Here is a 26,537-nt window from a genome sequence, read left to right as displayed (position 1 = left end):
GGTACCTTCCCTCTGCCAAAAATGCTTTTTCCCTGCCCTGTCTTTCTTTCAAGACACCATGTTTCTTGAGTTCCTCTATCAGTGGTTCTCAGCCTTCCTAATGCCACAACCCTTTAATACAGTTCCTCATGCTGTGGTGACCCCCAACCATAAAATTATTTTCGTTGCTACTTCATAACTGTAATTTTGCTATTGTTATGAATCGTAATGTAAATATCTGATATGCAGGATGTGTTTTCAGGGGTCGTGACCCACAGGTTGAGAACCGCTGCAAGTATTTCCCTTCCCTGAAAACAGAGCCCTTTTTTCTCTTGTACCCTGTACCTATTTCTTTCATATAACTACTTTACAGTTTTTCAATATCTAATATTTTTACATGATCAGCTCTCTGCTCCCCAGTTAATAGAAAGCCCCTTGAAAACAGAGGCTGTTTTATTTATTTTTATATCCTCAGCACTTAGCATGGGACATATTGATACTTAATATTTTAAATAAGAGTATGAGTGAATGAATGAATGCAATACAATTATCTTTGGGTTGGTGTGGGCAATTCTGGGTCATCTCTTTAAAATGTTTTTTAATGTGCATTTTGAGTGTGTTTCTTTCTATACCAGCTTTGATCCTATCCTAACATTACCTGTACCTCCTGATTGTTTTATAGTTGCTTTACCTGTAGCTTCTGTCTCTAGCAGGATTTGGCTTTCTCCTGGAGCAAGTATTATCTGCCACCATGCACTATCTACTCTCTTGCATCCTATTTCTCTTTCTTTGTGGGGATGACCAAGGGTTTACTGTGGCTGCAGTACAATTGGCAGCTGTCAGAATCAAAACTCATTAATAAAAAAACAATAATGCTTCAAAGTACATTACATTACTCCTTCAAAGTCCTTTGTGAACATTATCGTATTAATCATCACAATAGCTCAGGGGAAGATCAACATTGTTGGTTATCTTACCTAGATCATATTTTGAAAGAACTTTTTTTTTCTTGTTATTGTTTGATTATGCTATAAAATCTGGATAGCAATTTTCATATTGGTTATTTGGATATAATTTGATATGCTGATGTAAAAATGCCCCTGGATCCGTAAGGTGGTTTTTATTTTTATTTTAGATGTCTCACCCGGACTCTTGTTGAATTCTTTCTAGAGGCTGAGCAAAGAATAACAAGCAAAAGATCCAGATACTCCTGCTCAAGGATTGAAATTTTCTGAGTAGCTTGAGGCTCATTAAACCATACACGCATGATCTAGAAATCAAAAGATACACATAGTAGGTGCTCAAGTAATTGTTGAATGACCGAGTGATGTACTAATTTATAACCTGGAAGTTTAACTAAGGGCATTTGTAGGAAATTAGTATCCTAGTTAGGAATTCCATTAGTAACTGGTATCAAATAGCTAAACAACAATTCTTTTAGGAAAGGAACTTTACCTAGAAAATCAGCTTAAACAAATGTACTCAGTTATTTCTGTCCCCACCTCACCTCTAGGATTCTAGCTTTACTTTTCACATGTTTCATGTATCTTTATTTACAAGTTTAGTTTCCCTTCTATAGCAGGGACTCTATGTCCTTCCGGGCTTTGCAAATAATGGTGCCTCAGTAAATGACTGTTGAATTGGAAAAAAATTAACCAGAGAAATCTTTTCTATAAAAAATTGAAAGGTGGACAGGTTCCATTTCAGCAATGAGCTGCAGAGGCCCTGGAGGATTTTCTTTTTTCTGGAGATGCGCAGTGTCACAGTGTTTGGCATTTTCTATGTTCTAAGATGGAGTCTCATTTTGTGGGACTGTTCAGGGTGGAATGGGCATCAGTGCCCCTAGACCTCTGTTATCTTTCGTGCTGAGAAAGTGTGTTGGGGTGAAACTTCATGAGATTTACATCACATTTTTTTCCAGTCCAAGCAAACATTTCTGGCCTCATAGACTGTCAATTCTATGTCCACACTATAAGCATAGACTCTAATGCAGCAGTTCTCAACCTGTGGGCCGCGACCCCTTTGGGGGTCGAATGACCCTTTCACAGGGGTCGCCTAAGACCATCGGAAAACATATATACTTATAATTACATATTGTTTTTATGATTAATCATTATGCTTTAATTATGTTCAATTTGTAACAATGAAATTGGGGGTCACCACAACATGAGGAACTGTATTAAAGGGTCGCGGCATTAAGAAGGTTGAGAACCACTGCCCTAATGACTAGGCTAAAGTCGGACTGTATTGGTAACCAAGCATCTGCCTTTTTTAACACATAGTTTTGTGGCAACAGGGTATGGAGCTGGGTGGAGGTTGGGACATTTCTCTTGGCTTGTAGTTCCTCTCCTGCTTGAGCACACACACACTTTTCACTGGCACCCCTTCTTCCCATTCTTCTTACTGTTACTCCAGGGAGACCTGGTGCCCAGGACAAAAATGGAAGCTTTCTAAAAACTTCCTCAATTTAAGCACACTCTTGAAGTCTTTCTCCGAGCCCCAAGGAATTGTGACCCATTATTAAAAAACAATGAATAGAACATGCAGGCTTCTGTTTGCCATTTTTTAAAATTAAGAGATAAAACACCTTTATGCTTTTCTAAAATCTTTTTCATTCTTGCCTTGTCTTTTCCATAAGAAAGTGGGTGATGACATCCCATAGAAGAAGCCTAGCAAAGAGGATTTAAAAGGTCTAGATTCCCATTAGTAATGTGTACCTCTACCACTCTGCTGTAGAGGGAAGAGTCTTAGCCAATGGCTTTTCAGGAAAATGATAATGCTTTTAAAACAAAATCCGAATTTCTAGTAAATCTAGTTTCCTCAGCTTCAGCTCTTAAGCTTTGCACATACCAGCATATGCTTCATCATTATTATTTTATTAGTATATTTAAAAAATTTTTAAAAATATATCTCTTTATTGATCTCAGAGAGGAAGCAGAGAGAGAGATAGAAACATCAATGATGGAGAGAATCATTGAACAGCTGCCTCCTGCACACCCCCTACTGGGGCTGGAGCCCGCAACCTAGGCATGTGCCCTTGGCTGGGATCAAACCTGGGACCCTTCAGTCCACACAGGCCGACGCTCTATCCACTGAGCCAAATTGGCTAGGCCTGCTTCATTCTTTTTGAAATAATATTGTTTTGATGAAATGTCTGTGTCTCAGTTGTCCATGTTTTGCACAGCAGTTTTAGATTGGGTATTCATAGCAATCATAGCTGTGATTTCTATCCTGAAGAGTCTGCAAAACAGGAACATCCCCAGTGTTGAAACTTCTCTTAGGGAGCTTTCTATAGATTTTGAAAGCTACAGATCTCTCTGTGTAGCTTGATATTTAATGGCCTTGATTAGAAAAATGTGAACCACTGTTTTCAAGGAAATCCTTGGAGCCAGGTCATGTTTCGGATGGAGAAGCCCAAGTAGTAGACCATAAACATGTAGGGCAACCATCCCACAACTCCTTTTCAACCATGTTCGCTCCCCTTTTATCTTTTCTTTGTCTTGAGGTGGGCAATCAGATAATTAGCAAATCAAATGTTTTCTAGAATTTTTGAAGCACTTCCGGGGAAAGTAATTACAATTTGAAAGTCACTACAGCAAAGCTCTAGCTTGCTAACTAAAACTGTAATTAGGAGACTGAGCAGAATTTCTGAAACTGTTCACTTTCCTCCTAAAAAGAGCAATACTCCCTAATCTAGAGGACTAATTGGACCCATGATTCTTGGAGGATTGATTTCAGAGCTCGCAAGTTTAGGATTGAAATATTCATGACCTTTTCCTGAGAAGGAACATTTGTACCTGGATCATGATTCTGTTCCATGTCTTTGAGATAAACCTAATTTGATTTATGGGGTCAGTCCTTAACCTTTTGAGTTGTCAAATTAGTTGCCAAATGGGGGCAGCGTGTGGGTGTGTTAATTTTTTCAAGCATCAACTGTGAGATCCATTTGGAAGTCCAGCAAACTTGTCTCTCTTATGCTTGGCTTCCTCATTCCCTCTCTGAATTCTGCCCTCTCCCCCACCTGAGTTGTTAATTACAATTCCAGCTCTGATATCAATAGAGCAGTTACTTAACCTCTTAGGGTTCAATCTTCTCTTAAGAAAATAAGCAGAGACTGCACTGAAATGATCAATAAAGGCCTCTTTAGTTGCTAACAATTGATGATTACATGGGGTCTGGTCTCCCACAGCCACAGAGCTATTGGCAGTGCCCTATGCAACTCCTCAGGCCACCATTCTCTTAGGTTCCCACGTACCTGACCCTGCAGTTGTGCAACACAGTGGCCCCATGTGGGGTGGTTTGAAAGGTGTGACCAAATTTCTCCTCAGCCTTAAAAAGTCTTCCTTTCCAGATGCTTTGAAATGTTGCCACTGGAGACCCAAGTTTAAATATTATTCTCTCCAGTATGATTCTTGGACAGATAACACATTAAATCATTAACAGGTTATGTGAATTGTTTTTATTTCCTCCATGACAGGAAGACCCAAAGAAGTATGAGAACTCAGGGTAGATGGTGCTGGAGAAGAAATACTTTCTTTTATTCTCTTAGAGGTTCTGTGGCTGGGCCCGAGAATTAGGCTAATATAAGACTGATTAACAGGATAAAAACATACACACTTTAATTAATATTTTTACATGCACACGGGAGTCTTCAAAAGGAAAACGAAGACCCAAAGAAGTCGTGAGGCCCCAAAGCTTATGTAACTTTTTAAACAAAGAATGATAAACTGTGGGGATGTGACAAGACAAAGGGGCTTGGGCTAAGGGGGTAAATTGTGGGACAGTGACTAAGAAACATAAGGGGGAAATTAATGGAAGATCAAGTTTATTTTAGTAAGTTTGTTTGTACAAGGCCATTTTGGCTTCTCCTCCCAGTCTCTAGTGATAAGAACATTCTTCTTTTCCTGGAAAAATAAGGGCACCTTTCTCACGGGAAATCTTATCACCTACGTTTAGGTAGAAAAGGGTAGGTCAGAGAGCCCGTCCTCCTCTATTGTTTCTCCAGTGCCTTCAGCTCAAAATAATCAGGAGGCCAGAGCAGAAGATGCTGGGGTGGCTTGTTCTGAACCTCTTCACTGGAGAGGTTGGGAGTGGGCGGGACAGGGAAATTGAATAAAGGCTTTCAAGCCAGAAATAACTGAAATCAAATCATGGATCCATTAAGATGTGTGACCATGGGTGAATTATGTCAGCATCTGGGCCTCAGTTTCTGCCTCTGTAAGGTGTAGTGTCTTCCCCAGGAGGACTTTTGTGAGGATTGAACCGTATAGCTCCTGCTGTATACACCAGGTACTCCTTAAAAGGACTATTACCTATTACTTCATAATTTTACCCACAGCTAGATTTGCAATTAGATGTTCCAATCATCTAGTTGAAAACAAAACTCAAATAGAAGTCTTGGTATTCAAGGGACAAACAGACACACCTTCCCACTTGAGGAACAACTTTTAAATTTCATAATCGTCTGTGCCTGTGGCACAGTTAGGCTGGGATGCCAAGACGTACTTCTCTGATCTTCCTCACCATTCTCTCATGCCTTGGAGTTGTTTGGCACATGCTTTGAAATGTGAAAATGGGGACGGTACTCTGTAAACAGTGAAATCATTATGTTAAAAGCTCATTTTATTTTCTTCCATTTGAATATGAACTACAGTGCTGGAGATAATCTTTGTTTTTGTAGGGAGTGGGTTTTTTTTTTTTCCTCTCTCTCTTTTATCTGTCTTCCATTAGGGAAGTATTTTTTGATTGCTTATACCATTTATTTTGTGGAAATAAGAGTCTATTGTTCTATCAGGGAAAAAAAACCACTTCAATAACCATTTAGAACAAGGAGAAGAAAGGAAAGTATTTTGGAGAAAAATAATTCCTTTCCCATACTTCTCTTAAGCTGTGTATCTTGGAACTAGTTTTCCATTATAAGGAACTTGCCCTTTGTTTATGAAAAAAATCTCTAAGAAGACAAAACCCATAGGATTTGTCCATTTTCCTAACTAATTTTCAGGCACGATGCAAAACTGCCATTAAGGATCTCTGATCTTTCCCCAGTCCGATTTAAAAATATTTGTTTAGAGGTTACAAAAAATTTCAAAAACATGTTAAAGGACTTTTAAAAAAGTTGACTCCCCTTAGGAACTTGGAAATTAGATTTTTAAAATGTTCTCTGAGCTGCCTCTGAAATTTAATCTTGACTATCATTATACTGTCCTCCTACCAAAGCGTAGCTTGATCTAGCTTTCAAGCAGTGGGATCATGGAGGTGAGAGCCGGTTGGACAGTGTGCCCAATTTGGAGGTTTTATTCACATCTTTTATCTCAGTTCACCACTTGGATTGCAAAGGCTGATTCTTTTTATGGAGTACATTTCCTTTTCTCTGACCAGAAATACTTGCATCGAGGCATATTTGCTAACATTTTTTCTTTGTGTATGTCAGGTGTGTTAGTGTTTTCTCTCAGCAAATAGATTAGAGGTTCCGTGAAGCTGGGGGACCCTGTCTGATACTCTTTGGAATTCCTTATGGTGCTCAGTTCAGTGCTGGTCCCTTTGTAGCTGCTCCATAAACACTGTACTTGTTCATTTATTGGTTGATTTTCTGTTAGCTCAATCTGTAATCCAGTAGAAAATTAGAAAAAGGCTCGAAGCTCTTTATGATCAATTCAGCTAACCAGAGAGAATTTCTGGAAAAAAAAAAAAAATGTTCACTTATTTCTGTGCCCCAACTTCACTACACACCCCTTCCCTCCTGATTAGGTATGAGCAAAACCAAGATGGCAGTGCTGAGTTCAGCTTGATGTTTTAAAGGATGGAAAGATGGAGCAAGTTCTTAGATCTTTTTGTGTTGGATCTGCTGACTATAGTTTATCACATCCTCATTAAACTGTAAGGCAAATACACATAGCTTTTGGATGATTTGCAGAAATAATTCCCTCTCTCTAAAGAGATAAGAATTGGCTGCATTTCTGTTTTGCTGTGTTTTGTTGAACTCTTCTTTAAGCAACGAGGCAACCACACTGACTTATCTTAGTTTGTGAGACAGCAGGGAAGCGTCTCTGAACTAACCCTGCCATTTTACACAAGACGAAGGCTCAGAGGGAACGAGTGGTCTATAAGGCCAAGCAGCCAGCCAGAGGCACAATCAGGGCGACTTTGTTTTGTTCCCCTCCGCCTTCCTTCACCACTTCTTTTTGGTAAGTAAAGGGATTGCTCCGGAGATAAGCTTAATCTACTTTTTTGCTTGACCTTGCTTACGTATAAAATGGAGATGTCAGGGCAATGAAAATATTTCCAAATTCCACCCATAGCTCTTATGGAATTTAATGTTGAGTGTAAGATCAAAATGTAAGGCCCTTTAAGCTATTTAGTAGAAATTTGCCATATAAGACAGAATGCTATTTTTCTGGTTTGATCAATGTGGATTGTTATTCGGTCATCATTCTTTTTTAAATTTAATTTTTTAAAGTTTGTGGTAAAATAAACATAAAATTTACCACTGCAACCATTTTTAAATGTACTGTTCAGTAGTATTAAGTGCATTCACAATGTCATGCAACCATAACCGCCATTCATTATCAGAACTCTTGATCTTGCAAAGCTGAAACTCTGTACTCATTAAACACTAACTCCCATTCTGCCCTCCTCCCAGCTCCTAGCCATACCATTGTAATTAGCTAGTTATTTTTAATAGAAAAGGAACAAAAGGGAGGCCAGACATTATAAGCATGTCATTTCACACTTCCCGGGGCACCACCAGCGCATTCCCTGCAGATCCCTGGGGAAGGGACTGCACTAAGGGAAAGAGGGATGCCTGAGCAGTGAGTTAGGTTGACCTAGGGAAGGTGCTTGCTGTCAGTCAAACATGGAAACAGAAATCACTAGTCAGAAGGGGTGGAGTCGATGCAAGCCCGTGAAAATACGGGAATACTTAATCCCCTGAATAAAGGAGTTCACACTTTGGCCCTTGGCTCCTGGGGCTCTTGGCTCCTAGATGCTCCCGGCTCTCTTCCATTTGCTCATAATGGTCCATAGCCATGCAGACCCCACATGCAATGGACTGATGGACCGCAACTGGGAACACAAACTAAACTAGCCTGACTATGCCTTCACGGGGAAGGGAAGCTCAGACACTGGCTCTGATTTTAGCTCTGCTGAAGCCCCAGCTACACTTCTTCTATGGCTGGACTAAGGAAAATGGGACCTTGGAAACTCAGGATTTCATTTCATGCAAATAAAAATCACTCATTCTCCCATGCAAGTCTCAGAAAATTCTTTTTCTTGGGATGTCTTATAAATCATATTTGTCATTTTGTGGCTGGCTTATTTTACCCAGCATAATGTCCTCAAGGTTCATCCATGTACATCACACATCACAATTTCCTTTCTTTTTAAGGCTGAACAATAATTCACCAATTATGTGTATCTATCTATCTATCTATCTATCTATCTATCTATCTATCTATCTATCATCTATCTATCTATCTATCTATCTATCTATCTATCTATCTATCATCTATCTATCTATATCTTTATCTATCTATCTATCTATCTATCTATATCTTTATCTATCTATCTATCTATCTATCATCTATCTATCTATCTATCTATCTATCTATCTATCTATCTATCATCTATCTATCATCATCTATCATCTATCTCACATTTTGTCTATCCATTCATCCATAGGTGAATACTTAGGTTGCTTTCACCTTCCAGCCATTGTGAATAAAGGTGCCCTGAATATGGGTGTACAAAAATCTGTTTGAGTTCCTACTTTCCATTTTTTGGGGTGCATACCCAGAAGTGAAGTTGCTAGCTCATATGGTAATTCTGTTTTTAAATGTTTGAGGAATAACCATATGTTCTCCACAGTGGCTGCATCATTTTGCACTTTTACCAACAGTTCATAAGGGTTCTGATTTCTCTTCATCCTTGATATTTTCTGTTTTTCTCCACACTTGCTGTTTTCTGGCATGTATGTTTTTCTTTTCCTTGAGGGTCATAAGATAGTGTGTTTTTGAGATTAAACAAAAAAGGACAATCACGGAGAAAAGCCAAAGAGTAAATGTCTCTCCTTGCTTTTTCCAGTCACATCATGCTAATAAATTTAAATTTGATTTTGATTTTTAGGAGATATATGAAAAATAGCTCTGGAGGAACCAAAAAACATAGGCGTGTTATTGTTCTACCATCACCGTTTGAAAGGTGTGGCAGGAGAAAGTGAACAGGGACTCTCAGATGAAACACAATATTGATATTTGGCATGCTCAGAGGATTTTTCCACCCAAAGATCCGAAATCCCTTTACCCACAGTAATTACGCCTCTCCACCAGGGCCAGCCCTGAGCACAGCCGGGAAGTCGGCAGAGGTTGACTTTGGCGCCTCCGGCCTTCTCTTGCAGTGGCGCATTTCCTTTCTGGGGGTGCACTTGCCACTGATTGCTAAAGAAACAGGTTCCTAGGCACCAAGCTGAGCTACTGAATCATAATATCTGCGAGTGGGGCCCAGGGATCTGAATTTTAACTACATGTCTCACTCTCACCCTCATGATCTTCTTCACACTGAGCTTTAAAAATCACTGAGTTAATAATCATGCCAGCCTCCTACAGATTTATGTTCCTCTTCTGCCTGACAAACCCACTCTTCTGAAGTGTAGATGGCAATGGTGATTGCCTACAAGTGTACTCCAATGATATTGGAAAAGCTCTTTGTTTCAAGACAGGGTTCTTCCTCTATCTCTTTCGGAATGTTGGGCATTTGGAGTTAAGAAGGGTAATTTTGAAATCTATTAAATATTAAATCTTAATTGTTGGTGTTTTTTATTTTGCGCAAAAATTTTTATTACTAATGATTTTTGTCACTTGGTCACTTCAACAGGCTTGGTATTTGAAATCAGAGCCTTGGGTTTAAATCCTGACACATTCTCTTGTTAACTTGGTCATCTCACCAATTTACTTACGTGTTCTTAGCTTCACTTTCCTCATTTATGAAATGGAGACAAGCCCTGGTCAGTTAGCTCAGATGGTTAGAGCATAGTTCTGATATGCCAAGGTTGTGGGTTTGATCAGGGCACTTACAAGAATCAACCCTCTAAAATCAATAAAAAAAAATAAATAAAATGGAAAAAAATAAATGGAGATAATACAATAGAAATTGAAGTATTATTTTGAGAGGTAAATGAGATAACTGCTTTTAGAGAGTTGCCTATGACAATGTCAGGCACACATTAGATGTCCCAAATATATTCAATGCACATGAACTGAGGACCTTATATTAATTGGTTGTGGTAGGGGGTAAAGTGTTGAAGATAGACACAGTGACCATCTAACAAAGAGTTAAAGTCAAATCAAAGAGAAAGACCTTGAAGTTGTTTTAAGGGAAGGTAAGTGTTGAAACAACATTCAATCATGTGACAAATATTTGTTGAGTTTCCATTACATGTACATACAGTTCTGTGTTAGGCATAGATATCCAGTGATAAATATGACATATGAGTTTCCTCATGGAGTTTGCAAGTGGGAAGAGGGACACAGAAAATAAACTAGTATACTAATAATTAAATGGATAACACCCAATACTGAGAAGTGCTATGGAAGGAGTAAGGCAGGGTTATGTTAGAGAGATGTATTAGTTTTCTACCACTGCTTTAACAACTTACAACCAACTATGAGGCTTAAAAATAACAAACATTTATTCTCTCAAAGTTTTAGAGGCCAGAAATCTAAAATCAAGGTGTTGACAGGATTGGTTCCTTCTGAAAGCTCTGAGGGAAAATTCATCTCATGTTTCTGTTCTAGCTTCTGATGGCCGCTGGAAACCCTTGGCATTCCTTGCCTTCTAGGAACATAACTCTTACTTCTGCCTCCATCTTCTCTTTACCTTTTTCTCTCTGAGTCTCTGTATCTTCTCTTCACAAAAGTACACCTGCCCTTCAATTTAAGGCCCACCATAAATCCGGGATGATCTCATCTTGAGATCCTTTAGTTAATTACATCTGCAAAGAACTTTTTCCCCAAATAGGTAAACTTCACAGGTTGCAGAAGTTAGGACTTGAACACTTGGGGGTGGGGGGTGGGGTCAAGACTCAACTCACTACAAGATAGACTGTGATCAGGTGGGAAGTGGCTAGTCTACTTTGGATAGGATGGTTGTAGAATGCTTTTCTGAGAAGGAGACACTGACCTGAGACTTGGGGCATGAGAAGGAACCAGTCATTCAAAAAGAAGGATGAAAGGCCCCATGATAGAAAAGGAAAAGAAAAAGGGCCAGTGCATGGAACAATCAGAGTGAGAGGGAGAAAAGTAAAGATATGGGATGAGGCCAGAAAGGTAGGAGGGGGCTCAGATTATTCAGGGTTTTATAGTCAATAATTTTATGCATGTGTTTTATTATTACTGCACTAAGAAGGTACAGGAGAGGTTTTATTAAAGACGTACAGTAAGCAATCAGATATGTGATTCTGGAGCTCAGAGAAAACTCTAGACCAGATATATGTTTGCTAGTTATCCTCTTTAATAAAGAGGTAATATGGAAATTAACCCTCATGCCCTCACAGGATGGCTGCCTACGACCAGGCTGGCAAGGGAGTTAGTGAAGGATGACCAAATGACTGAACAAGCAGGCTGCGTGGGGCGACCAGCAGAGGGGTTAGTGAGGGACAACCAAATGACTGAACAAGCAGGCTGAGTGGGGTGACCAGGCTGGTGGGGGGCTGTGAGGGGCAGCCAAATAACTGAACAAGCAGGCTGTGAGGGGTGACCAGGCCAGCAGTGGGAGTGCAGTTGGGGTGACCAGGCCGGCATTGGGGGGGGCAGTTGGGGTGGTTAGGCTGGCAGGGCGGGCAGTTAAGGGCAATCAGGCCAGCACGCAGAGGCAGTGAGGGGCGATCAGGTTAGCAGGGGGAGGCAGTTAGGGGTGACCAGGCAGGTACGCAGGTGGGCGATTAGGAGCCAGTGGTCCAGGATTATGAGAAGGATGTCCGACTGGATAGGGCCTAAACTGGCAGTCGGACATCCCCCAAGAGATCCTGGATTGGAGAGGGTGCAGGCTGGGCTGAGGGGATAACCCCCTCTGTGCACAAATTTCATGCACCAGGCCTCTAGTCAATATAAATGGTGTTTTAAGCTATGGTACAGGATGTGGTCACCTAGGGAAAGAATAGCAATAGCAAAGGACAAAGTTTTGGGTCATCTAATATTTAGAATCCAGGAAGAGGATTAAACAAAAGAGAGTGGGAAAGAGTGGGCAAAATGACAATAGAACATTAACTTGGCAAAATGCATGTTAGTGGTGTCTTAAAAAAATGGCTTCAGTGGAGTGATGGAGATTAAAATCCAACTGAAGTGAATTAGAGAGTGAATAGAGCCCGACTGGTATGGCTCAGTGGTTGAGCATTTATCTATGAACTGGGAAGTCAGTTTGATTCCTGGTCAGGGAACATGCCTGGGTTGTGGGTTTGATCCCCATTAGCGGGCGTACAGGAGGCAGCCAATCGATTCTCTCTCATCATTGATGTTTCTATCTCTCTCTCCTTCTCCCTTCCTCTCTGAAATAAATAAAAATAGATTTTTTAAAAAAGAGTGAATGGAACATGAGTAGGTGAAGACAGTTTAGGTAACTCTTAAGAACTTTATTATGAACAGGTGAATATATATTTTATTATCCAAGCCAAAATAATTTTGAGAATGAAAAGGGGAGGGACATGATAAGAATAAATAAAATTATGTAATTAAAAAATTAGGTTATTGAAGCATAATTTATATACTGTAAAATTCATTCTTTTAGATATATAATTTGAGGAGCAAAACTACATAATTTTGAAATAAATATTAAAAAATTGGTTTAACAAATTGAAAGCCATTTTCAAAAATAAAATTCTCTCTAAAAATAAAATTTATATGTAGTAAAAAAAAATAGTCCTTACTATATGGATTTGCTGAACAATAAAAGCAACATAAGCAAAATAACTATTCTTGACATATGTTCACAAATTTGAAAGGTGTCCTTTGTTGTTATGTATCGCCATTATTTTTCTAAAGAATGTACTTTTTCCAATGTGGCTTTATTATCTGAAATTTTTCATAAACTTGTCTGCAATCTTCAGTGTTGTATTTTGTGAATTAAAAATTGAAATTATGATAATTTCTTTACTTTTCTTTTTAAAACACAATATTTTAAATGACAGCCTCTAACTCCAGCAGGGATATGTGGTAAGTTTAGAGCAAGTTTTGTTAATTGAGGACATCCTCATTTCTCTTCTCTTTCTTTAGACGGATAATGTACTTTATTTTTAAATTTTTTGTTAATCCTCACCCGAGGATATTTTTCCATTTTAGGGAGAGTGGAAGAGAGAGAGAAAGACAGAGAGAAACATTGATGTGAGAGAAACACGTCGATTGGTTGCCTCCTGCGCGAGCCCCGGGAGGAGGAGAAGCCTGCAATCAAAGTGCCTGCCCTTGACTGGAATCAAACCCAGGATTCTTTGGTCCACTCGTTGATGCTCTATCCACTGAGCCAAACTGGCTAGGGCGAGGCTTAATATACTTTAATTATTTGAGCTCAATATTTTTTTTTAGTTTATCTTTCCCCTTTTATTTAAATCACCTTTAAAAAATATTTTTGTAAGTCAAAACTCTCTAATATACTCATCTTCACATATAAGTCTTTTGATTATTGTACAAATTTTAATGCTATAAAATCATAGGCCTTCCCAATTTCTTTTCACTTCTGTATAAACTATTATTTTTTCCAATAACAAAAGGAACTCTATCAAAATGTGCTCCCCCCAAATTAAGATATTCTAAAACACAATTATAGAATTTCACAATCAAGGCTTGTATAAAGGGTGAATTCATATCACTTAATCTGAAGTTACTGAACGTGGTACTGAAATTGTAGGGATTAATTTCAGTGCCTTTATATTTGTAAGCTTTATTTCCAATCATTTCAGTTTATGGAAAGCCTCAAAATTGGAAATATTTTTGGTGCTCAATGTATTGACTGCTCTGATTAAAATTGTCCAGCTGATTCTAAACAAAATACAACAAAAGTTTGGAGGACTTATTTACAGAAAGCACATTACCATTGTAGGACTTTAGTTGTATTTACAAAATAGATATTTTTAAACTCCAATTAATGTTAGGCAGCAAAGAGAGAAATAATTTACTGCTATGTTGAAATAATTTTTTACATTCAATTATTTGGTAGTTCTGTTACTTTTGTATAAATATAAAATATTTCTATTATGATCAGTATATTAACTTTATTTACTTATTTATTTATTTAATCCTCACCCGAGGACATTTTTCCATTGATTTTTAGAGAGAGTAGAAGGGAGAGGGAGAGACAGAGAGAAACACCGATGTGAGAGAGGCACATCAATTGGTTGCCTCCCACATGTTCCCCCCGCCCCCCCAGGGCCGGGAGCCTGCAACCGTGGTATGTGCCCTTGACCAAAATTGAACCCAAGACCCTTCATTCCTCAGGCTGATACTCTATCTACTGAGCCAAACCGGAGGGCTTATCACAATCTTTTAGATGCAATTATGGACTATAGGAGCACAAGAACTAGTTCCTAGAACATATCTGCACCAAAGTTTCATTTAGTAGGAATGCTGTGCTTAATAATGACACCATGTTCTACCACATTTGTCTCTGTATATTCACCACAGGCAAAAAAATAAATAAATAAATAAAATTATCTTCCATGTTGAATTTTAAGTGGCTTTACAATACTATGAACAATGAAGTCAAGTCTTTCAACATTTACAAAATTAACCTCTAAAAACAATCCTGTATTTCATGAAACAAGTTAAATAACTGAACCTTATTGGAATTAATTCATTTTTTACTTGGAGCATTAATATTACTGATATAAAATAAGCATTATTTTAATGTTAGCAAAGTTCTTCTGCTAATGAAATCACACATTGATAGTCATCACTTTAATCATGCACATGTAAAAGAAAACTTGGAATACAAATAGGAAGAATTAATTTACAAGAACAACTATTTGATCTAAATGATTATGCGTAATAGAACGATATGCATAGGCATCTTCTGTAAGCTATGCATGTGAAATTATCATCTTTGGGCATAGCTCTTATAAACTCTTATTAAGTTTTGCAATAGATGTTGATGTTCTTTCAACACCTGTGTATCTTCTGGTTTTGGCCCCCACGGTAGGTAGGTATGAATGTCAACAACATTTTTGCAATTACCATGCTGTGTTAATGTCAACAAACATTCTTTTCTTCCTCCGTCTCCCTCCTCTTCCAATTCCTCTTCTTCTTTGTGTTTGTCTTCATCTCTATCTTCTTCTGTAACCATTCTGCTAAAGACTAGAGGAACATGAAGAGAGACTATTGCCCTCATTGTGGAGGCTGCCCTGATGATATGAAAGGCATAACTTGCGAACCAGAGATCCTTTCAACTGCTCTAATGTTCCCATGCTTTGCTTTATTAGCATTCATATTTACAATGTGTCTTTCTCCTAAAGATCTAAAGAAACCATACTATTACCATATCATAGGGTTGTGACTCAAATATATGCAAATTTAGATGTAAAGGGAGGATGATTAATCTCGGGGAGGCCTTGCTTACTTGGTGCTGACTTGCTTCTTTTTCCCGTCGGGAGCATGAGTTTTCTGAATCAGCTAGTGTGTCCCTCGGTAGTGGAATGATGATCCAGCACCTCTCTTTGCTGAATCAGAGGGTGCTGTGTGCTCACGTTTCCTTTGGGTTCTGTGACTACAGGAAGCTCTCTCACGCATACTTATTATTCACGCGACGCATCAGGTAACAAGCAGCAGCAAAGGTTAATTCCCAGGGAATGCCAGCAGGACTACTCACTCAGAGGAAATGGGTTGTGATAAGAAAAAAAAAAATCACCTGCAGCTAAAGGCTTTTATTCTCTTTCCAAGCGTGTTTCATGTTTAAATATTGCTTCTGTGGAAAAAAGCCAGTGATATTTTGAGTGTGTGTGCGTTGTTCTGTAAGTCGGGGCGATTCTAATATGATCAGCAGAAATCATGAATGACTCATTTGGGTTCTGCTTGTTATGAAACATCTGTGTGATTTCTTTTTCTGATAAAGGCGTTTGATTGTGAGTATTCCAGAGGATTCTGTTTTTTATATTTTAACTAGAGGCCCGGTGCACAAAAATTTGTGCACTCGGTGGGGGTGGGGTGGGGGGGGGGAGGAGGGTCCCTCAGCCCGGCCTGTGCCCTCTCGCAGTCTGGGACCCCTCGGGAGATAATGACCTGCTGGCTTAGGCCTGCTCCTGGGTGGCAGAGGGCAGGCCTAATCCCTAGGTGCAGCCCCTGGTCAGAGCAGGGCCAATCAGGGGGTTGGGGCACTGCCCCCTGTCACTCACAGAGCAGGGCCCATCAGGGGGTTGGGACGCCACCCTCTATCACCCACAGAGCAGGGCCGATCAGGGGCTTGGGACACCACCACTCTCACACTCAGAGCAGGGCCGATGGGGAGGTTATGACTCTACCCTGTCACACACAGAGCAGGGCTGATCAGGGGGTTGGGGCACCTTCCCCTGTCACGAACAGAGCAGGGTGGATAGGGAGGTTGTGGCCCCGCCCCCTGTCACACACAGAGGCGCAGGGCGATCAGGGGGTTTGGGCGCTGCCCCCTGTCACGCTGATCCCAGTGCTGGGAGGCCTCGCGGCTCCACTGATCCCGGTGCTGGGAGGCATATTACCCTTTTACTATATAGGGTAGAGGCCTGGTGCACGGGTGGGTGCAGGCTGGTTTGCCCTGAAGGATGTCCTGGATCAGGGTGGGGGTCCCCACTGGGGTGCCTGGCCAGCCTGGGTGAGGGGATGATGGCTGTTTGCAGCTGGTCACACATCCTTCAGGGTGGGGGTCCCCACTGGGGTCCCTGGCCAGTCTGGGTGAGGGGCTGAGGGCTGTTTTCAGGCTGTGGGTGACTGAAGCTCCCAACCGCTCCTTTTTTTTTTTTTTTTTATTCTGGGCCAGCTTTAGCTTTGAGGCTTGGCTCCAGCTCTTAGGCCTCCACTGCTGAAAGTATGTTTCTGGCCTTTGCTTACAATGTTGCGATCCTGCTGGCTGAAGTCCGGCAGACTAAAGCAGGTTTCTGGGGTTTTGTTTAGTTTCTATATTTGTTACATAGTTGCTTAGAGTTGCAGCTCAGAGGCCTGCAGCGGCAGGTGGGGAACGTTGGAGTCCTTCGTCACTGAAGCAAGCAAGCCTCATGTTAGTTTCAAGCTGCCTGGCTGCTGGCCGCCATCTTGGCTGGAAGTTAATTTGCATATTGCCCTGATTAGCCAATGGGAAGGGTAGCGGTCTTATGCCAATTACCATGTTTCTCTTTTATTAGATAGGATACTCTTGGTAGATATTTAGTTAGTGCTTATTGTGTGCAAAGCTCTGTACTAGACACTAGGGAGGGAGGTTACGGGAAGAAAAGAGGAAAGAGACATCACGATGACTACAACAGAGGCTTTCCATAAGTGGGTAGACATAGCTGAACCCTGGAATTCATAGACTGTCATTAATTATCTCCTTTTTTCTCTGTGTGGGTTTAATATCAGGTATCTTCTTTCCATGTTGTGGCAATGGCAACTACCAGCAGTTACAGGCTTATATAATCCTTTCAGTTAGGGATTATAGTGAAAAGCCCAAACTTCTTTCTTAAAAGAGTGGGGGGGGGGGGGTCAAGAAGGGGGGTAATTCCAGGGAAAGCTCTGATTGGGCCAGCTGGGGTCACATGTCCACTCCTGAACTTGGAGGATGGATTACTCTGGCCAGGCCCTAAAGCTGTGAGTTGTGGTCAGTCCCACTTGAACTATGTGGACTTACGATGGGCAGAGTTGTTTTCTAAGAATTGTTAGGTATCTAAACATGTATATTCTACTACACAAACTCTAACTCAACATGTCCAAAACAGAATTCTACATCTCTTCTTTTTTTTTTTTAAATGCCCTTGTCCAGAATCAAACTTGGGACCCTTCAGTCCGCAGGCCGACGCTCTATCCATTGAGCAAAACCAGTCAGGGCTCTTCATCTCTTCTTAACTCAGCTCCTATCTTCATTCTCTTCTCAGAGAATGGCTGTGCCATCTTTTACTTAGTTGGCCAAACCAGAATACTTGGAAACATTCTAGACTCTCCCTTTTTTTTTTTTTTTTTTTTTTTAAATCCTCATCTGAGGTTTTTCCATTGATTTTTTAGGGACAGTGGAAGAGAGAGGGAAAGACAGAGAACAACATCGATGGATTGGTTGCCTCCTGCATGGAATTGAACCTGGTACCCTTTGGTTCACATGCCGACACTCTATCCACTGAGCCAAACCGCGACTTTCCCTTTGTTTTTAACCTTTCATGACCAATCACCAAGTCTTTCCAGTTTGAATTTACTATTTCTCAGATCTGTCCACTTTCATCCAATCTGATCATACAATCTTTATTTAGGTTCACCACCATCTTTGGATTTTATAAGCCTCCTAACTAGTGCTCTGTAGTCCAAATATATTCCTGACTGGGAAACAGAGTGACCTTTTCAAAGTAAAATTCTGTTCATTTCACAGCACAGGTTAAATTACCTCAGTAACTTTTCATTTCCCTCAGAACAAAGAGTGAACTCAGCATGGTTGAAAGGTCTTTCTTGATTTGATCACTGTATATACCAGTGCCACAGAATAAAAATTTATTTTGATTGCCAGTTTTGCTTGGTGGTAATTTAAAACTTTATTTTTATAATAATGGATTTAGAATGAGGCAAGATGCAAAATTTGAGTAATTTTAAGATAAAATAATAAGAGTGGACATGGAACACTCACTGAGATCTGGCTCTCCTCTCCTCGTAGGCACGTGGACTACCCTTCTTGGCCTCTAAGATTGAATGCTTACTAGTAGTTCTGTCTAATGCTTTATGAGCGGGTCCTTCAATTGCTGGTGTGAGGCCTCCCAGAACTCTATTTCCTTCTGACAAAGTGATTTGCAATATTTTCAGATAATGCCTCTCTGCCAGCTTGAATCTTGAAGTGGGAATTATGCTAAGCAGATTTTTGAGTCAACTTGTGATAAACATGAGGTGGGAGTAGAAGAAAATCTTTTAATTTTAAGCAAATGTTGGGGATGTTTGTTGCTGCAGCACAACCTCCCTATCCTACTTGAGGCAATAATCATCCTCTCCAATTCTATGGAGGCAATTCTTCTCACTATTCTGCTATTAAAAATTCACATGTAGCCCTGGCTGGTGTGGCTCAATTGGTTAGAGCATCCTCCCATGAACCAAAAGGTCTCGAGTTCAAGTCCTAGTCAGGGCACATACCCAGGTTTCGGGTTCAATCTTTGGTTAGGGGTTGGGAGGGGATCAGGGCATGAAAGGGAGGCAACCAATGTTTCTCACATTAATGTTTCTCTCTCCCTCTCCTTTCCCCTCTCTCTAAAAATCAGTCAATCAATCAATCAACCAATTATTATAAATTCAGGAGCGGTTTGAGAAGTACTGTTTTGTGGCATCTAGCTTAGTGCCATATTTCTATTAGATGCTTAATTAATGTTTCTAGAAGAGAATACATCATATCTTGAATGATTTTAATGTGATCTCTTCTGAAGTTAGGAGTATATATTTTTGGCTTTTCTATATAATAATTCTAGAGCATTAATTATTAAAATGATCTGTGGCACTTTATTTCTAGTTTTCCCTTCACAAATGGCAAATACTATTTTTGGGACACATATAACTACAATTCCAACACATATTCTAATACCACATAGCAGTCATAAACCACAGTCTTTTTCCAAATTTATTTTGTAAATACCTAAGGAATTTTTAGCATATTTAAATTTTCCTTTCCCATGATAGAAATGTGATGCATCCAACTTTGCGAGAAACACAGAAATGGCTACCAGTGGAGGTGTGTTTTATACATACACCGCAATGTCTGTATTTGAAGTTAATCTTTTCCCGAACAGGGTTAAGAAAGGTGTAAGTGAATGCTTGTAAGTTTGAGTCAGTGTTGGAGAGCAGTAAAAACAAGTAAGGAATGAGCAGATTTCAACAAGGCAGTTCTTTATTGCTATAAAACTACTCTATGCCCACTCCACCCTAAAAATCATTGCAATAGGCAACTGTGGGGCTCATAAAGGACTAAAAACACTCACACTGAACGATGCAAACCCTGCAATTAACAATGCTGAGACAAGCCATGAGATTCCCAGGGGTGGCCTCATTCTTTTTCTATCTTAGTGAAGAATCTTCACTTGTTTAGGTTTGCATATATTTGGCCCTGGAAGTTTAATAACCTCTACTGATTTTGCTTGTTAGTTGTTGCCTCATTCATTCATGGAGCACAAATACAAACCTTTCCACATGTCTAAGTAGGAAAAGAATTTCTAATCTGGAATAAAATGTAAACTCTTTTAAGATATTAATGTATTTACTTTTCATATAGTTTAAATAGTCACATTTTTAGAAATGCTTTTTGAGAGTAGTACAGTTATGAAAATAAGTTTATATAGAGAAATATCTTAAACTTCAAACTTTATATAAAATTTTATTACAGGTTTGTTTATTTTTGAGTATTAGTATTTGTTTCATTTTATGACTAGAATTTGGATTCAGGAGAAAGTGTCCATTTTTATTTATTTGCAATATTAATTCAATAGATTTAATTCCTGCTTTCGCCAAGAAGTTTTCTCTGTTTCATTATATCCACACATTAATTAATCAGATACATTTTTATGTACATGCTCCATATCTTTTTATTTTCTCTTTTTTTGTTCCATATATATGCACACTTAGTCCAAGTAATAGAAATGGAAATGATTTAAGCCTAATTGTATTGGTAATAAATTATGTATGTACTAGTACCATTAAGAGATTTTTATAGTGGTATCTTTTCAGGAAACTTTTAGATTTTCTTAAATGTTTGAATTTTCTATTTTTTGCATTATAGTGAGCCTCTTTTATAATGTGTCATCTCCTTCATCAAAATAACATTATAAAGTCATTATATATATTTTAAAATATATAACATTATATAGTTTCTATATCATGTTGGTTTTTTCTCTTTAATGCTCAGAAGCCCAGGTATAGGGGACAGTTAGGTTCAGGGCCTCAGGTCTGGTAGGATTAAGTGCCAGGACTACATGTTTTTCTATTCTTCCATTTCATAGACTCCAATATAGAAATTTCAAACATTTTAATAACTATAGATTTTTATTAAAAGGCTTAGAATATTTCACCTTTTTCTCAAGGAGCTCATTTAGGTGACACAGTTCACTAACTTTAAACTATGCCTATTATATCTCAATAAAGATGGAAACAAAATAAAATGAAACTTTTATTATCATAAGTTCCATAAGACCTGTATTTCATTGACTTTTGTCACCATTATTATTGAGAACACAAGGTGCTGCTCATAGTGTCTAGAATTTAATCAAGGTGTATCCCCTCTTGCAGTGGAGTGTGTGTGGGGAGGTGGTAGAAGTGGTTCACCTTGGGTGCAGGCAATAAGGGACTGTAATGTCTGCGGAGAACTTAAAAACACACAACTTAAAGCTAATTAAATGTCAGTCTGCTTTCATGATGACCACGTGCTAGCGTTTCTAAGCAATGGCTGTGGCCAGTGACCCCTCCCCTCCAGGCGCACTGTTCAAAGCCTTCCTCTCACCTGGTCTTGGTAGGCCAATACTCTAGACCAGTGGTCGGCAAACTGCGGCTCGCAAGCCACATGAGGCTCTTTGGCCGCTTGTCTTCCACAAAATACCACGTGCGGGAGTCCACGTACAGTGCGAAGTTGACTTAAAACTTTAAGTAAAGTTTATTAAGTTAATTTTAGGGAACGTTGTGGAGTGAAAGAAGATATAGTGTCGAGCATTGAGAAAGGTATGTTGAGATGGTTTGGACATATAGAGAGGATGAACGAAAGGAGATAGACAAAACAAGTATACAAGACGAGTGTGGATGGGAGAGTTGGAAGGGGTCGACCTCAGCGAATGTACCTCAATCAGATTGAGGGCGTTTTTAGCAAAGGCCAGCTTAGGAGTACCCTAATTAAGTTAATAACAATGTACCTACCTATATAGTTTAAGTTTAAAAAATTTGGCTCTCAAAAGAAATTTCAATCATTGTACTGTTGATATTTGGCTCTGTTGACTAATGAGTTTGCCGACCACTGCTCTAGACCCTATTTTTGTTGTTGTTGTTAATCCTCAGCCAAGGATATTTTTCCATTGATTTTTAGGGAGAGTGGAGGAGAGAGGGAAAGAGAAAGAAACATGGATGTGAGAGAAACAAATTGATTGGTTGCCTCCTACAAGAACCCCCACCAGGGCCTGGGCCAGGGAGGAGCCTGGAACCAAGATTCCTTGACCGAAATTGAACCCCAGACCCTTTGGTCTGCAGGCCGACGCTCTAGCCACTGAGTCAAAGCAGGGGTGGGCAAACTTTTTGACTCGAGGGCCACAATGGGTTCTTAAACTGGACCGGAGGGCCGGAACAAAAGCATGGATGGAGTGTTTGTGTGAACTAATATAAATTCAAAGTAAACATCATTACATAAAAGGGTACGGTCTTTTTTTTTTTTAGTTTTATTCATTTCAAACGGGCCGGATCCTGCCCGCGGGCCGTAGTTTGCCCACGGCTGGGGCAAGACCCCAATTTTTCAAGCTAAATTGCTTACTATTTCACAGAGGCTACGTATTTCAAAGCACTAACATTCTATGTGAAGAATTTAGCGCACTCCTGAATAATCTTTAGTTCCAAAGAATTAAGTTAGCTCAAGGAAGGGAGCAGTTTTGTCTTTATCTGAGGATGATGAAGAATAGTCATTTACTATGATTCTGAGCTCAAAAAGCTGAGGGTTGTTTGTTTTTTGAGGTGGCCTTTCAATTGATAACTCAGCCATCAAAATTTCAGAAGACTTTTCAGTGTCTTCCTTGATCTCTGCCCTGATCGTTTCTTCTTTATTTCCCTTACTGTAAATGTAGGCAACTGAACTTGGCAATTAAAGATAAGCGAAGGTAGCTGGCTAGAATTGGGAATGTGTCCACAAAGAACACATGCCTGAGTAATTACGATATCAATACATCACTTTTATAGTTCTCATAATGTGTTTGCCTAGGACATCACCACAAATTATTCACAGCATGTGAATCCACTTCATTGAAAACATTATGTGAACAATCATAATAATGCTTTTTTTCTCTCACAATTGCTCAATCATTTATTGTGCTTTTTAATATTCTAACAACTGTGTCTGAAAACTTAAAGCAACCAAGAACAAGGTGATTAGAATACATTTATTCTGTATCTGTTTAGGAAAGCAGTGTTTTATGGTAAAAAATATATATATTTTTTAAAGCCACCATTTACTAATTGTATGGGTAACTTTCAGCAAGCCCACATTTCCTGCTCTAAAAAGGAAGAATGATAGCAGCTAATATAACCCCCCTGTGGGGTAGTAGTGAAGAATAAAGGAAACAATGTACAAAAAATGACTTTGAACACTTAAGCAGAGCTGGCAGACTCAAAATTCTACAGGGGCCATAGGCAGCACCATGTAGGGATTAGGCTCAGTGTAATGATTAGGGCAGTGGGGTGTGTAGTGTGCTGAAGAGTGTAGCCAATGACTAAATCCATCCAAATACACTTGTTTGTTTTGTAAAATGTACCAGAGTATCACTGATTATGACTCTAATTCAAATGCTCATACAGAGACGTAAGGGTCATATTTATAGGGATGTGTATGGTATATGATGTCCATTTTCTGAAATAAAAGGAAAAGAAATTAGCCATTGAAAAGGCTTGTCTAGCAGCAGAAGGAATTTAGATTAAATATTAGGAAAAACTTTCTAAATACTTCAAAAGTATATTATCCACATAACAGTTTAAAATAAAAATATGGTCATAAAGTCCCCATATGTTTGACAGAACACCATATTTCTTCCTCTCGAGTTCTCTCCTGCTCCCTCCTTAGCTGTGTAAGATTCCTGAGAGGTACCCCAGGTGTGTCAGTGGGTAGAAGAGAGAGTGAACAGGAACTGCTGTTCTGGCTCTTCACTATGTTTTGGCTGCTGCCTCATGTTATTGTTGAAGGTAAGTCCTGCATAGTCAGGGCAACTTTTACCCATTGACTGTCCTGCCATGAGCTAAACATTGGCTGGCTCCAAGCCCTTTAAAGATGATAGCAATGCCCCATTCTTGGGGGGCAGGTTATAGCTGTCTTGTTTTATAACAAGAAACTCAGCTATTTTTCTTCCCATAAGTAATTTTGTGTTGAGTGCAAAATTTCCAACAAAGAACTGGCTGAAACAACAACAAAAACAAGAATGAAAAGGTCATGTGTAAGAAAAGGTAGAACATACTTGGAGAGGGAAAGAATAAAGGTAAAGTGCTAACAACAAAGACAATATTTAACTTACATACAGGTCACTTTGAGAGTGGATTAGAAACATTAGAAAAGACGCCAGTAATCAAAGATATAAAGAAGGAAACTTTTCACCTGAAATAAATATGGGTATAGAAATGGAAAACTTTTACAGTACTCTACACAAAATCATTGAAAAGAGCTTCATACCTAAAAACTCTTGTAGTATTTAAAATAATAATCTATTTCTTTAAAAAGTAAGATAAATAATCAAAATTCAAAATGTACAAAAGTGTTTAAGGAGGAAAGTCTATCCTATCTCTGTCTCCTCACTATACACACGGTGGCATTCTACCCATACCTTAACGTGCCTTTACTTTTTTTCACTTAACAGTGTAGCTAAAGTATTTCCTATATTTTTGAATCAATGAGCTGCTTCTTTAAAAAAAATTTTCCAAACACTGTATAATGGTCTTTTATCTTCTTTTGAAAAGCAACACAGCCAGTTCAAAGTCAGTAAATCCTACCCAAATGAACAGAACTTTACAAAGGCTTCTAAAACTTCTTAATCATGAACAGACAATCAAGGATTACCACATATTTAAGGAATCTTTCTGAAATGAAAGAAAGAAACTTGACAGAGAAATATAGAAAAAAACAACTTAGAGGTTTTTTTTTTTTGTTTGTTTGTTTTGTTTTGTTTTGTTTTTGTTTATTTTAATCTTCACTCGAGGCTATTTTTCCAATGATTTTTAGAGATAGTGGAAGGAAGGGGAAGAGACAGAGAGAAACATCGATGTAAGAGAGATACATTGATTGGTTGCCTCCTACATGTGCCCTGGTGGGGGTTGAGCCTGCAACCCAGATATGTGCCCTTGACCAGAATCAAACCCAGGACCCTTCAGTTCATGGGCTGACACTCTACCCACTGAGCCAAACCAGCTAGGGCAAAACACAACTTAAGAAATGAAGATCACTCATGAGAAAGGAAACTTAAAAATATATATAGTATTTTTAACTTTAGAAAGATAAGGGAGGCAAATGTGTCCATAAAATAATAATTGCAGAAAACAGAAATGGAACATACAGAGAAAAAAATGGCTTATTAGATATCAATAATATGTTAGTAGAAATGAAAATATCAATGTAAGTATTGGGAAAAAAACTTGAGTCAATAGTCTAGAAATTAGAACAAAAATATAAAGACTTGAAAAATAGTAAAGCAAAGGTAAGAAAAATCATAAGACCAATTCCATAAGACCCAATACTGGAATAGCACAAGTTACAGAAATAGAAAACAGAACAATCAGAGAGGATAAAATCATTAATGATATGATTCAAGAAGATTTTCTACAACTCTGAATTTCCCAATCAAGAGTTTCTATCAATGAATGAAAATAAACCAACATACAATATTTTACACATTAAGACCCTTGGAAAAAAGAGGAAGTTCTACAAGCCTCAAGGGAGAAAAAGTATCATATAAAAGATTAGAAGTGAAAGTGGCCGCAGGTTTCTTAATAATAACACTAGAAGCTTGAAGATAATAAAGGATTGCCTTTAAAACTATACAGGAAAGTAAGTTCTATACTAGAATTATTTTTGCAGCCACACTAACAATCAAGGTTGAGGGTTAAATAACGATTTCAAACATTCTATTGTTTGCATGTGTCTTAGTAAGCTACTGGAGGATGAACTGCCAAAATGAGGAGTAAATGCAGATGATGAAGATGTGTGACTCAGGTAACAGGAGATGTAGCACAGGAGAGTGAAAAATAATGGGATATTTCCAGGAAGACAGCCGTGTGGACAGGCCTGAATAGCGACAGTCTAGCTAGAAGGGAAACAGAGGTCTCCAGGAGGTTCTAGACAAGGTGACTGACTTTTTGGAAAACTGTACTGGTGGCCTACTGCAACGTCCTTGACATATTAAATGAACTTAGCTAAACTGAAAAGAAAACTAAAAAATAAATAAATAAATAAATAAATAAATAAAAAAAAAAATAAAACCAAATCGATGACTAACTCCAGGGAGTTGGTGGGGAAATAGTATATTAAAATGCTCAGCTGTGAATAATTTTTGCATGGTTTTAATTATGTAATATATTATAGTACAAATACTATGGATTTGCCCCCCAAATTACATTAATTTGGGGATGCAGAGGGCATTAGAGAGAATACATAGCTAACAATATGAAGATGGCATATATTTGAATAAT

General features: G+C 38.9%; 1 long non-coding RNA gene across 3 annotated transcripts in view; it reads right to left on the bottom strand.

Moving 5' to 3' along the window:
• Positions 1-5,667: 5,667 nt before the first annotated feature.
• LOC118652157 overlaps positions 5,668-26,537 on the bottom strand; it is a 71,322-nt gene continuing 50,452 nt past the window's right edge. For 2 of the 3 annotated variants that reach the window (XR_004966445.1, XR_004966446.1), the window contains exon 3: positions 5,668-6,653. This is a non-coding gene — a long non-coding RNA (uncharacterized LOC118652157). Of the gene's footprint in view, positions 6,654-15,570; positions 15,818-26,537 lie in introns of those variants that run through there. The other variant, XR_004966447.1, reaches the window with a different exon arrangement.

This window comes from Myotis myotis, unplaced genomic scaffold (genome assembly GCF_014108235.1).
Source record: "Myotis myotis isolate mMyoMyo1 unplaced genomic scaffold, mMyoMyo1.p scaffold_m19_p_3, whole genome shotgun sequence".
Lineage (NCBI taxonomy): Eukaryota > Metazoa > Chordata > Mammalia > Chiroptera > Vespertilionidae > Myotis > Myotis myotis.
Note: the sequence above shows the minus strand (reverse complement) of the source record. Positions and strands in the feature narration are given on the sequence as shown.